We start from the raw sequence: 14,149 nt of genomic DNA, 5'->3' as shown, positions 1-14,149 counted from the left end.
GTGTTGCTGGGCCATAGCTATGGTATCATAAGTGTTTACTAACATGTTACTAGGCATGGCTATGCTATCCCAGGTGGTTGCATAGGTGTTAGTAGGCATTGCTATGCTATTCCAGGTGGTTTCTAGAGTGTTGCTAGCATATTTGTATGATGGTGACATAAGAGGAGTGTCCAGAAACATTTGACAGTGTTTACTGACTGTGGTGGAAAAGGTAGTATAAGCATTACATGTCATCTAAGGGATTGAATCACTTTCAGTATGTTGAGCATTGCCCTGTTCATACCTGATAAATAAATATATAATCACATTAATAGGAATGAAGAGGGCTCCTGCAAAGTTTTGTGGTTCTAGCTTGAAAGCTGTAAAACAAGTAGCATTTAAAACGTTTAACTACCAAATAATAAAATAGTTTATAGCACCATTATATTAACTAAAAAACAATTAGGTAAGTTAATAATTCTGAGTATTGTTATATAATGTGAATGTCTGTGAATGTAAAACAGAAGTATTGAGTTATTGCTAAGACTTCTAAGTGTTAAAAATATTGATTTTTTGTTTAAAATAAGTAATTTAACAGCAGCTATTTTAGATTTTGGGTTGAATAAAATCTGATTTATAACTCCAAGACAACTAACAAAAACTGTCTCGCCTCAAAACTGTCATGTCATTTGGTATAACATTACTCTCTTGTTCAGCAAACACTTAGACACTAAAGCAGATAAACTGGGCTTTGGCTATGACCATAAAGTCCAGTGCAACCTCCAAACAGCTCTCCATCAGTTTTTGTGTCAACATGATTGTGCCTCATGCACCCTGCCATATTTTACCACGACAGAAAGCACTGATCACAGAGAGTGGTTGCTTAGAGTAATTCCCAGTGAGAAGTGAGCAGCAATTAATCCTTAATTAATTGTTCATTAATTTAATTTCCTTAATCAGGTTAGGCCACAAAATAACACATCCCATTTAATCACCTGCCTGCAGCATGACAAGTATTTTTCAAGCTATAAACAAAGCTATTGAAGACAAGTGTGATGACTTCTTTTTCAGTGCACTCACCTCAAAAATGTTCTATAAACATCCATATAATATAGGTATTATATGGGATGTAAGTGCTGATTTTTGGTGGACATGGTACTCCTCTGATTTCTTTGAAAAATGGTTTTACAAAAAAGCATAACTTTTACATGTAGTGTGATTTTGATAGACGTTATTTTCATCTAACAGGAAACTATAATGCTAGGCTAGCTGGGTACTTGTAATGGCTTTGAGCCAGCTTTGCTAATTCAAGCCATAAACAGGTCCTGCGCTGGGAGATGGAGCAGAGCAAGATCTCCACATCAGATCCTCAATGTGTAATGAATTTCCGACAAAACACTTTTTGCACATGATTATTAAGACTGTAAAGAGCACCTCTAACCATCTGTACGACAATATGTACTGACATATTTTAATAAGACATTAAATTAACTTCACTGTAATAAAGCTCTATAAAGTGTGACATGTAATAATAGTTGTAAGTGCTTACTCTATTCTTATTAACAAGCATTATTATACAAGCTTGTGCCCAGTGTTATAAGGCACTATGTATGCCATATAACCTTTATAAATGCATTTATAAAGCATTTAATGAATAAATGAATGAATGTTCAATTTTGGCCACTACTAAAACAATCACACCTCTATTGAACCTTTACTAAATGTTTTGGTAGTGACTGTGACTGACAATTTTAACTAATTTTGAGGATAATTCAAAAATGCTAGCCAGTACATGACTATCAAATGCAGCTTTGAACAGCTGTACAAATAAAAAAATCTGAATGATAAAAAAGTTTACTTTCTTTACGTTAACTGCAGAAGAAGAATAGAAGTGGAACGAGCTTAATGTAGCTAAAACTTTATCTATTACATAATGCCAGGACTGGCTTCACAGGAGTGGGAAGCATTGCATTGTTATTAAAGAAAAAAATACTGCTTTGATATTAGTATCAGTCAATAATTAAGACTTCAGAATCAGTATTGGAACAGAAAAAAAAAGTGGCACTGTGTCATTTCTATGTGAAAAGCAAAGACACTCAAAACTAATATCCAGTAATATCCATCTCATAGTAAAAAAAACAAAAAACAATACTGAGCTGCATTTAATGTACATTGGACACTAATACTAAATAAAGTAAACAAAAAAAATGAAACAGAAACAATGATCGCATCCATCCATCCCATATCACTTATACATTCGCTATCCTTCTGTCCCTCCAGTCTCATTATCCATAAACATTTTCACTATTGGTGAAACGTTCCTCCAACCATCGATAAAGCAGCACCTGTGCTTGCAGTGTTGTTGGAGAGTCAACCTCGCCTATCTCCGGCAGATTAGATAACATCCTTATCGTATTTGCAACATATCAAGCTGTCCGAAACACTGGAACACGCTGAACATTCACCACAAATCTGAACCCCCCTACAGAGACAAGGGGAAAGAATGTGGCCTTCTGGTGACGTTGTTCATTTTGTTGGCAGAAGCCAAAAGGATTTAAAACTATATATATATATATGTATATATATATGTATATATATATATATATATATATATATATATATATATATATATATATATATATATAATATATTTTTTTGTGAAAAAGTCATATCTGCAGTGTTCCGCTATCCACCACTGTGTATACATCGATTGTGTACTCACTATTTCTACGTATTAACCAGGAGTGCTCTAATGTAAGCTAATGGTTGAAGTATATGGCTAAGGGAATAGTCCAGTCAATAATGCAAATCATGCTGGCTGACTACTAGCCTTCATTTAATGTTAGCAACATTAGCATTTATGATTGAGTTTGAGCAGTTACTATAAGTTATGGGCGTAAAACTGTATATGCAGCAATATAAGGGGTCTATACATAGCAACGTGGGCCGGTGATGACCCCAACTGCAGTAGTTCTGCCAGTAGCATTACTTCAAAACCATCTTTGTTATGGTTTTACTTACTGTGGGTGTGTTTCAAAGGACCCTGCTTGGCATTAACATGTAATGAAACTGAAATGTTGCTGAATATGAAAAGTGTACCTGACACACGGCTGTGTCTAATTGTCTAATTGTGTCTAAATGTAACCACAAACAAGAAGTTAATGAAATGACTGGAATATCCCATCCTAAATGTGCCAGTATGGCTGAGCACAGCATAATAATGAGCTGGCAAGATGATATTGCTGATACCAGAGATTTACAGTCATGTTCTGTCTCCACATGTGTGATGTAGTATGCATTGTATGTAGTTGACTACTACGTGGAACTAATCAACTAGTCGCCATCACTATATTTTAAAAAATGTGTGTGAAAAGTATTTTGTTAGTTGCCTGCTAATCAGGACTTGGTGGGTATGGTTTGATGTGTACATTGCAGAAAAATTGTGTTTATTTAAGTTTATTTAAAAGAGTTTCAGCCTCAAACACTCTGCCCACAGAAGTACACAGATTGTCTGATGTAAACGGCAGGCTAAAATCACCACAGCTCTCAACTCCTGTGGAAATTGATACTAGCTCTGGCTTTATCAGCCTGTAAGGGAAATAGATGATTATCAAGCTAAATGCTATTAGCATTCAGCTGCATATCTACACAACAATAAGGCAAAGTCACTGTGAAAACAAGACGTTGGGAACACAAGAGTATGTGAACACAAAGTCAGGTACCATAGTACATAAAAATGTTACCCTTGGTTTTTATTTGGAACCCTAGGCAGCAAATAAACAAGATATCAGTGTGCATCTGTTGACCACAACTCCACTCAAGTTTTGTGTTGCACACATATTGCATTAAATAGTCTGTGATTGGCCAATTTGCATGCCAGAGAAAAGGCCCTTCTCTATCTGGTTGCTGGTTCTTGAAACCTACCTAGTCTGTCCTGTATGTAAGCAGTTTTACTCCATTTGCAGTAGAATTGTTTTCTTCTCATGTGGTATTTCAACACAAAGACTGATATCTGATTTCACATTCTCCGTGTTCACTGCCACCATATGTCAGGAACTGTCCTCATCTGTAGTCTACGCAGCAACTACAGTACCTCCTTCACTACATACATAACTAGGAAGTAAATAGGGACAGTTTGGAAGATGAATTCCAAGTTAAAAAACATTTGCATCAATGAAAATTCTCAGAAGAAAAAAATAGAAATGAAGAAGAATAAGGAATGAGTGAAATGGAAGGACCGAAAGCTGATTATGATCCATTCTGGTGATGATCAAAAACCAGCAAAGCCCATTTTACATGCCTGCCAAACAGGTGTATGCAGGTGTGTTCCAATCAGGTGTATGGAGCTGCAAGTCTTCCTCCAAAACCTCCAAGACAAGTTAAGCCTTAGCAGCTAAATTGCAAAAACAACTTAATAATAATCCCACCAACAAATTAAAACACAATGACACACACGCTGCGCACAAACGCACACCAGATGAGCGTCTCCTTGCATGATTGATCAGTCTCTGCATTTTAAGCGTGGCCACAACCACCTCCAGCAGTTCTGGAATGTCCGATAAAATGATATTAATTCCATGCATTAATGAGATTAATGAATTTGAATGCCTGGAAGAGGAGAGGAGTGCGTTTTTCGTTTTTGTCTGGACCTGAAATAATAACACAAAAGCAATTACTGTGCATCCATCAATCCACCGCAGACATCTAATTATCTCTCCATTTCTGAAGTCCTCGCACTTCTTCAGCACTCATTTGTAACCCATGATATGTTATTTTTCCATTAATGGAGCAGCCTCAATACAGCAATGTATAACTATACAGGGGGACTCAGATGTTCCGGAAGCATGATTGAGCGTTTCGGAGTGCCACGCTGAGAGTTCCAGAATTCTGATGATTAATGGTTATGTCACAGGGTGAAGAATGGCGGTCCCTGCAGCTATGGATAACTCCTTGTTATCCTGCTAAAGGAAATAGAGCCATATCTACCAAGCTGGCTCAAACACGTGCCTCCACAAGCTAGGACAAGGTTTAATTTGGACGCTGCACTTAACAAAAAGAAAATCATTTCAGTTTTGACTTTTCAGACTAGAGATATGGACTTTCAAGTTCTCCATAAACCTTACTACTAGCATCAACATGACATTACGACAACAGATACTAGTGATGGGCTTTTCTGCTCTTTTCAGTGAATCAGATCATTTGGTTCAGCTTGCCATATCTCCAGGCTCCCAAATGGGTCCTAACTTAGTAGCACTGCCTAAAAGCCTTAGTGTAAAAAATGAACTAATTGGCAAAAAAATGCATTATATTTGTTATTTAAAAAATGCAGAATTCAGATGTTCATAAGTAGTTTCACTGGATGAATTTGGAAAGGCAGGAATCTCAAGACGAGCAGATGGCAGAAACATTAATCAAGCAGTCACCAACAAACAATAGCAAGAACTGAATGGAAAGCATCAAGAACAAAAACTAGAACCAAACTAACAAAACAGGCAGCAGGTTTGTGGATAATGGTGGTGATTTTGGGGTGTTTCAAGGACATCCAGGAGGAGGGTCCTAAGATTTTCAGTGAGACAGTACCCAACATTCACCTAAAATAACCAGCTCAGAGATCCAACTCATTCACAAACGACACATCATTAACAGATACTAAAACAAGCCAAAATAAAAATTATGACTGTGAAAAATGAGCTAAAACACTGTGGGTGTGGTCTGTCATCTATAACGCACACTCACTTTGTGCGACCGCTCTCTCTCGCCCACAACCTACCTTGCTCACATACATAACAACACACGATTAATAAAAGCAGTTTGTATTGTACTGCAAAAGGGTTCTTTGACTCATAACAACAGTGGAACCCTTTTTGGTGCTTTACAGAACAATTTTTCAAAAGGTTCTCAAAAGAACCATATACAAGAGGGTCTCCAGGATAGAGAACAGCAATTTCACCAGACAAAGAATAATTAAAGTATTAATATGGTCCTCTGGGTTGTCATGGTTCTATATATTACAATTGCCTTTTGTAAAGAACGTTTTTAAAAGTGTGGACAATATTGTACCTTCAAATTGGTTAACACTGACATGAAATTTTGGCTGTATATAATGCATTGTGTCATGGTGCTACAAGAGATTATGGGTGTGGTCTTCTATCTAGAAATTTTTGAGTGGTCCCTCCTCCTCATTGCCCTCTGACCACTGCAGCTGCACAAATATCTGGGCACTGCAACCTCACATTTCTCAAACAAACAGAGCCGTCATCACATGTGCGGCCCAGTCCATTTTCATAATAAAAAATGATTAAGAGGCCAAGCTTTTGTTTTGACTCCCATTTACTTCATTAATTGCATTAATTCTTTTTGACTGACAAAAGTAAGTTCCTTTTTCCTCATTGGTTACTTGAAGGAAAATGAGTGACTTACATTCAAAACACCCTGCCAGTCACCAAAAAGGGAAGAGCGATTCTAGTCCAATGGCGTTACATATACAAACAAAACCAAGGCTTGGAAATTGAGGCTTTTAAGTACCTGACTCCCACTGACTTCCATTTAGGCTAATCATAACTCGAGTCAGGACAGGCTTCTGTGCTCTCCCATGCTAGCAGAGGTCATGTGTTCTTGGTGTAATGTCCACCAGCTGTCAAAACACATGCACATACATGCACACACACACACACACACTTACAGCAGCGTTAACGTCCATTTAAACTATGCCGGCTATATAGAATTTTTGGGCTGATACCAATGTTTGCCACCTTGTTGTGGCCAATACTGATACAAGCAGAGGATAATAATTTCACCTTCACAGTATAGTTCACACTAGAGTAATTATATGAAGTGTAATGAGCAAAATTACATTTCCATAACCATTATAAAGCAAAATCAGACATGATAATTATTGCAAACATATAGATTATATTGTGTAAATACTTTATATTGTTTAGGGGACCCATTTATCCAGATCCACTTACTATGATAAGAGAATGTTATGTTAAAGGTTTTGCTCTAGCACCTTTAATGGTACATGAGAAGTGTTCCTGCCTGGATGGGGCATTGAACCTCTGATCTTCCATGATCTCAAACATCTCAAGTCAGCATCATGGCCATATTATCGACTTTGTGTTTAAGCATTTTTCTTTATGTGGAAAACTAGTAGTTTTTAAGTTTTCAAACATTAATGTGCCTTGACATACATGCATTTTTCCTCAGAACATCATGAAAGCTAACATTGCTGCACATTGGACTAACAAGATAACACTGGCAACTTCACCATAATTTTTCACTCAAACCAGCAAGTTTTGTCAAACATGATAGTTAAGTCACTAACTGTGGTAGAACCCAACACAGTGGTTGGTTGGTGTAAGGCACCTCTGCCTTCTACACTGTAGACTGGGGTTCAATCCCCACCTGGGCAAACACCTTACACTATACCAATAAGAGTCCTTGGGCAAGACTCCTAACACCGCCTTGGCCTACCTATGTAAAATGATCAAATTGTAAGTCGCTCTGGATAAGAGCATCGGCCAAATGCCGTAAATGTAGCTGGTAGTGTTGTATAATAGTGTTTATATTTAATAGTAGATGTTCCTTCATGACCAACATCATTTCAGTGCTTAGAAGTGTTAACTTGTTTGTAACATGAATGTAGCATTATTCATATTTCGACTGGCAAATGGCATTATAATTCATCCAGTGCCACTCAGTTGTAAAACGTATGTAGGACTAAACTTATCAGGTTTGGAATATCTTTATCACAGGACACACTGACAGTGTTTTAAGAAAATGCCATTCTTTGCTCCTATATGCAAAATCAGCTCAGCTCCTAACACAAGCATGACACCAACTTCAGAGTGATGCACGACTTCAGATCTCTGTTAATATTATCAGATGTAATTCCAATGTCAGACCAATAGTACCAAATCAAGTTTGTGAATCGTAGTTAAATATGCTTTTCATTTCCCATAACTGTCCATCTGAAAAACACACACAGCTGGATCAAATGAGAGTATTTCAGTTTTTTCTCCGAGTCTGAGAGGAGAATAAATAAATATATCAAAGCCATTAGGAACTGTTCATTTCTCCAAGCAGCCATAGAGCCTGTGATATGACATGCCTGATGTTTCAGAAGAGGGTTGCTCAGAGGGCACAGACAGTCAGTCTGATAAACACTCTCATGAAGACCCCAACTCCCCATTATAGGTCAGGGGAGTTGACATCCGAATGTGCAACGAACATGTGTTTTATGACTGAGCGCTGCAGCGAAGACAGGTTAACTGTAATATCCCAAGTGGCTTCAACTTTAATTTCAATAAACCCTCTGCTGCCAGAGGCCAGCACGTTCCCTCGCGTTGGATCACTCACAAATGGCATACGGTGATCTCATAAAAGCCCATTACTTTTCATAAACATCATCCAAGTTATTTATTGAGCATAGGCCAGCAACATGAATACACAAGAGAGTAGCCCTCCTCATGCGCTTTTGAAGAGATGCTGTATGGAGTCCACCAAGAGCCAAACACAAGTTGGAAGACATTAAATTATGGAGGGATTGTTGAAAACGGGAACAGAGAGCACTTACGGTAAAAAAACAACAATAGAAGATGCCACGTAAACAAGTCATCAATCTGTATATTTCAGTCAGACAAAAACCCTTCAAGATGGTTATTGCCCCCGATTTCCAAGTAAATGTTAGTTTGCTGACCATCACTTAAAAGTGTCCCCTGCTTAAAGAAAAAAATTAAACAACCCCAAATATCGTTGATTAGCCAAGATCAGTTTGGTTTGTTTTAAAGTTTGCTTCTTTAGTTTCGCACAGGACATTTGAGACTATTGTAAGTAATGGAAGCATAAACTCCATTCAAAAGCACTGTGCCTAAATCTGGATTATCAGAAAGTTGTCAACCACTGCTGTAAAACGAGTCAGCTGTGGCTGAAACATTACGTTTCTTGAAGCTGAAAGTTATTCAGAAAGCTTGTTTAAATTGAATTTGTTTTGTTAAACAGACCCCAGATCCACTGCTTCTTGCTGTCCAAATGAAAGCCAAAGCAAGTGGCATATCATTAACACCACAAAAAACAAACAAACCTTCATTTTTAAGCTTTTTCTCCTCATCCTCTCTTTATCGGGTCCAGATGCATACATTCAATTTTGAGACATGCCCCTCCTCCTCACCTGAGCATCTTACAAAACATAATAGCTCAGTAATAACCCATTGTTAAGGGGGTCTCTGGTGGCCACAGGGCCATAAGCAGCTACTTATGACACTTATTAGGTAGAGTTGGTTGATGCTGGTTTTTGCCTTTGTGTAAATGCTGGTTATCTCTTTTAGTCACTACTTACTACAGTCATCAGTTCAGTTCAGTTTTTACAATGCCTATTATAATTTCAGTGCTCATTCCCCCTTCAATCTTGAACTGAGAGTTTTTTCCCTTAGTTTTGTGTACATTTTAAATCTTTAAAGTTAATTCAGCTTGTTTAGTCATTTGTATGATATAATGTTTTATTTAAAAGAGTGATCAACAAGCCTCTAACTCTGAAAAATGTCAGGAATCCATAAGAGTGTTCTAAAATTCTGTTGGGATTAATGTGGTGTACAATAGCTAAAGCAGTTCGGCATGGAGCAAAAAGAGTTAGAACATATGCTCGTAAATACCTGGTCTGGCTTCCATGCTGTCATACAGAACTGACACCATGCTCTCAGCTGCAGTCTGTCAGTATCAGACATGAGGCCTCTATTAGGCTTAAACTGATGACAGCCATTCAGCTGTGGACAGGGCTATCCATTATATTTATACATCAACCCTGTCTTCTCTCGCTCTCTTGCCACAGAGTCTAATGCAGGCCGGCCCCTGAGGGCCCACCCCCGACAGGGAGGGCAAAAGGTCCACCGCTGTTTGATGGACAGTTCTGGAAGATCGCACTACCGTATCAGACCAACCGCATTCAATACCTATGAGCACGTGCCACGATGAAGAGAGAACAGCAATAGTATGTTTTCCATTATTATTCTGGCAATCAATGCGAAAATCAACATGGATCATGTTTGCTTTTTCCCCCTTAACTGTCTCCCACAAACACTTCTGATTACAATTTATTACATCTTACATGGCAAATACGCAGGCATGGATAACGAGCACCTGGAACAATGAAAACACTTAGCATGTTATCAATTCAATGAGTTGAAGCTGGACTTTGAGTAATAATGTTTCATTGCACATAGTGTCCAGAAAGAGGTCCATATAATATAATTATAATGGCCCATAAACGAAATTATCCTTTGATGAGGAAAGGAGGAATTGAAGAGTTTCCTTCCAAAATGTCCTACATCCATTTGTAACAATTTGAATATAATGAGTTTTTGAAAGGAATAACAGCTGGCATGTAATGGTGAGCATCTTTTTATTTCACTAATAAAGGCGGTGGTAATCAGTCATTTAAACAATGAATATCATGGAAAAAAAAGAAAGTTCTTGACAACATTTTGGAACTAAATCCTTCATTTGTAGACTAGCAAAGCCCTTTTTAAAGTTCTTAATAGCAGTCAGTAGGACCAACCAGGAAGGTGCAATTACAGTATATTAAACCTATTACCTAAAAGTACCAAAACGCATAAGGATGAGCAAAAATGGGCCCTAAAGACTGTTTGGAGGACCACTGTCATGTTTCAATTTGGAAAAACGTCTACATAATGTAATGGATCTGTACAATCAAAGGAGAAACAACATAACATAACTGCATTTTCCTTGTCAGTTCACATAAACATTCTTTTTTACTTTTATTTTTACTTTTTACATCTACCATCTGAGAAATTGTGAAGCGTGAAATGGCGAAATCCCATTTTCCAAAAAGTATGCGACTCCGCAGGCTGTTATGATTTATTGCTTAGAGCTGAATTATATGACTCAAGCATCCCACCCCACTAAATAGCCACTCCCACTCACCTAGCCTTCATACTTTCAATGTCACAAATGTCATTTCGCATGCAGACTCTCTGATGAGCAGGACAATGTAAAACAGTGACATCTCACTGTGTCAGCAACTGCTTGTTGATGTAAACAGGTTTTCTGACTAATTACACTATTTTCCGTCCTCTCTACAGTTCATTTGGCATATAGCTAACCCAACAAGCTCCAGGAATATTCGGGGATAGATGACTGAGCTTAAAAACTTTACTGAATGCATCAGTATTATGTGCTGGAACATAGACAAACTTTCTGTCAGGTAAGGGGTGCTCGGTTATTTAGGGCTATTACAAACTAGAAGCAGAACTTTAAAATCTATCTTAAAATATATAGGTAGTCAGGGCAGTTCTTTCCTCACCACCACACAACAGCCACAGCTCCCTGCCTCGATCACTTCAGTGAGACAGCAAATGAGAACAGGTTATTACCATGAACAAAGAAAATAAAGAATGGTTAGATAGGAGTAAAAGACACATAATACAAAGACTGAATAAAGTTTTTACTTTGTGTTGTACTTTTCACAGTTGCATTTCAAAGACAAGAGAACTGAAAAAAGTAAAATTTATGTAATTTAATTGTTCTTAGAACCAAAGAAGGCAAAAAAAAATTCCAAAATGTTGGGATGCTTTGCAAAATGTAAATACAAAACAGAATGCAATGATGTGCAAATGATTGAATTTATATATATATATATATGTATGTGTGTGTGTGTGTGTGTGTGTGTGTGTGTGCTATATTTCATTGAAAATAGTACAAAGACAACATAAATGTTGAAACTGATCATTTTTTTATTGCCATTTTTTATAAACCCCTGGACTATTTTACTACAGAGGCATGCTGTTGTAATACACACAGAATGTGGTTTGGTACTGTCTTCACTGAAAATCCATGTCATGTGGATGGCAGCATATGTTCTTCAATATGCATTAATGCACCATTATACCATCACACATGCTGGCCTCTGAACTGTGCACTGATAACTAGCATGGCAGAGTTTTAACTTACATATGTGGATGCAGTGATGAACTGTGTTGACAGATATTAGTTTTTATATTAGTGTTTTGTTATGTGTTCCTGAGCTCATGCAGTGATTTGTAATCATCTACAGAGTTGTGTCTGTTTTAATGCAGTGCTGCCTGAAAGCCCAGCGACCGCAAGCAGCCAACATTGGTTTTCAGATTTGTCTTTTGTATACAGAAATTATTAAATACAGAAAGAGTCTTTTAATGATATGTTGACAATGAAGTTCTATTTTACATTGAAATATATATATATATATATATATATATATATATATATATATATATATATATATATATATATATATATATGTTACATTGAAAAACATTATTCTTGAATTGTGGCACTATTTTCCTGCATAGTCTTTCACAAAATGCTGAACCTCTCATCACATTTATGTCTGAAAGACTTGGCCTCTCTGGAACCCAATCATGTTTGTTTGTTTGTTGTTTTTTTGTTGCATTACACAACTTTACCTTTTGTCTTTTGTTGCCCTGTTCAACATGTGTTATGTTGTTTAAATGATTTGCACATCATTGTATTGATTTTTCTTTTTAATTTTGTATACATTTTGCATTGTCTTATTGCAATATATAAATATATGCGTATGAGAGAGAATGTGTCTCATACAGTGGGTCTGTATGCTAAGCTATCTTCTTGGTTCCATGATGCATCACCCTAGTAGCTCAATCCATCTGCTTTGGGGCAATTTCTCTCTCACTGGCTATCTGAATGGATCACACAATAATCCCCACCTGGCCTCTAACCATACGCGCAATAATTATTTAGTCTTCAAACATTGCTGACAGGAAAAATGAGTAACCATCAGCATGAGAGCAGGTGTTTTTCTTCTCCCGGCCGCTCCTCACATCACCCCAGCGCCTGTAGCAGGGATGCTTGTATACAAGGCCAGTATTGATTTTGAAACCGTTTGACGAAGGATAAATAAGATTGGAGAGAAGGGAGGCTTTAGCCATGAGCTTTTTGATCAATCAACATGTCACGGCTGCTACTAAATTCGATTCTTATTTATCAGAATTGCCGGCTTGGACGGAGTGGCATCATGTGCCGGAATCACAAATCTTCCACCAAACTACGCAGTCAACCTGGCGCACTTCATATCAGGCTGAAAATGACCATTTTGTAAACAAAATGCCATCAGCTGGAATGATGTGATTCAAGGTGGAGTTAATGTTTCGCTTTTGCCTGCAAAATACAATAAAAGCTCTGGCTGCCACATAGAGGTTAGCTCCACACAGCAGGTACAAAGAACTTAAATATGGTATTAATCTGCTAATGTACAGACCCTATACTAATTTATTCCAGCATTAAGCATCACATCTTGTTACCTTAGCTAATTAATGACAGACAAAAAAAAAAAAACAAAATCAACTTGGAAAACAACTTTTTTGTGCTTCTTCATCTCATAAATGACTCTGCATGGCCATAACATCCCAACTCATTATCTATTGTTTCACTGGTTTCTTGGCTCCAGATCAGCAGGTTAATGGGGTCAGAATGGCACTGAATTTGTTGGCCTGAGAACAAATTTCTTGTGCCATTGAAATGTACAGGACAGTTAAGAACACCAGACTTACACCAGACAGGACACGTCATACAGCTTCCAAAATGCTAACCCATGAATAACAATGAAAATGCACACAAAGAGGCTGACATTCCCTCCCTGCCCCATTTCTCTGAGCACCACATCAGGCCACTTAACATTTGGCTATTAGTGCATTGAAAGCCATAGTAGATCATATGTAGATTAGCCATAGAATATTATACCTCGATAAGGCAGTCAATCTAAAGTCTTTATCATTAACAGACAAATGATAAGTTTGTGAAGAGCTGATAGCAACCATAACAAATGCACAGAACTGACCACAGTTTCTTTGTTTGGAAGGGTCGGGTTTCTCATCTGAATTTCTCATCTGTGTAAAAGAGTCCTCCAGACGATCTGGTACTCATGGGTACCCCCATCAAAACGATGGCAGGAGGATTAAAAGCACTGAAAAATCCAATGTTTCTGTCAGTGTGGAGGAAGAAGCAAAGCACTAGTTGGGTAAATGGGTTCATTTTGAGTTCATGGCTGGCTTGTAGTTAAAACATTTTGAACTCATCTGTCCAGACAACAGTGAGTTAGGAAAATGGAGAACAAACAAACAAACAGGATAAACTACATAAAGAC

At 37.6% G+C, this 14,149-nt stretch overlaps 1 long non-coding RNA gene across 2 annotated transcripts in view; it reads right to left on the bottom strand.

Moving 5' to 3' along the window:
* Window positions 1-14,149, bottom strand: part of LOC108424903 — a 199,499-nt gene that overhangs the window by 9,746 nt on the left and 175,604 nt on the right. The gene's annotated exons all lie outside the window — the stretch shown is intronic.

Source organism: Pygocentrus nattereri, chromosome 25 (assembly GCF_015220715.1).
Source record: "Pygocentrus nattereri isolate fPygNat1 chromosome 25, fPygNat1.pri, whole genome shotgun sequence".
In the NCBI taxonomy this organism is placed as follows: domain Eukaryota; kingdom Metazoa; phylum Chordata; class Actinopteri; order Characiformes; family Serrasalmidae; genus Pygocentrus; species Pygocentrus nattereri.
Note: the sequence above shows the minus strand (reverse complement) of the source record. Positions and strands in the feature narration are given on the sequence as shown.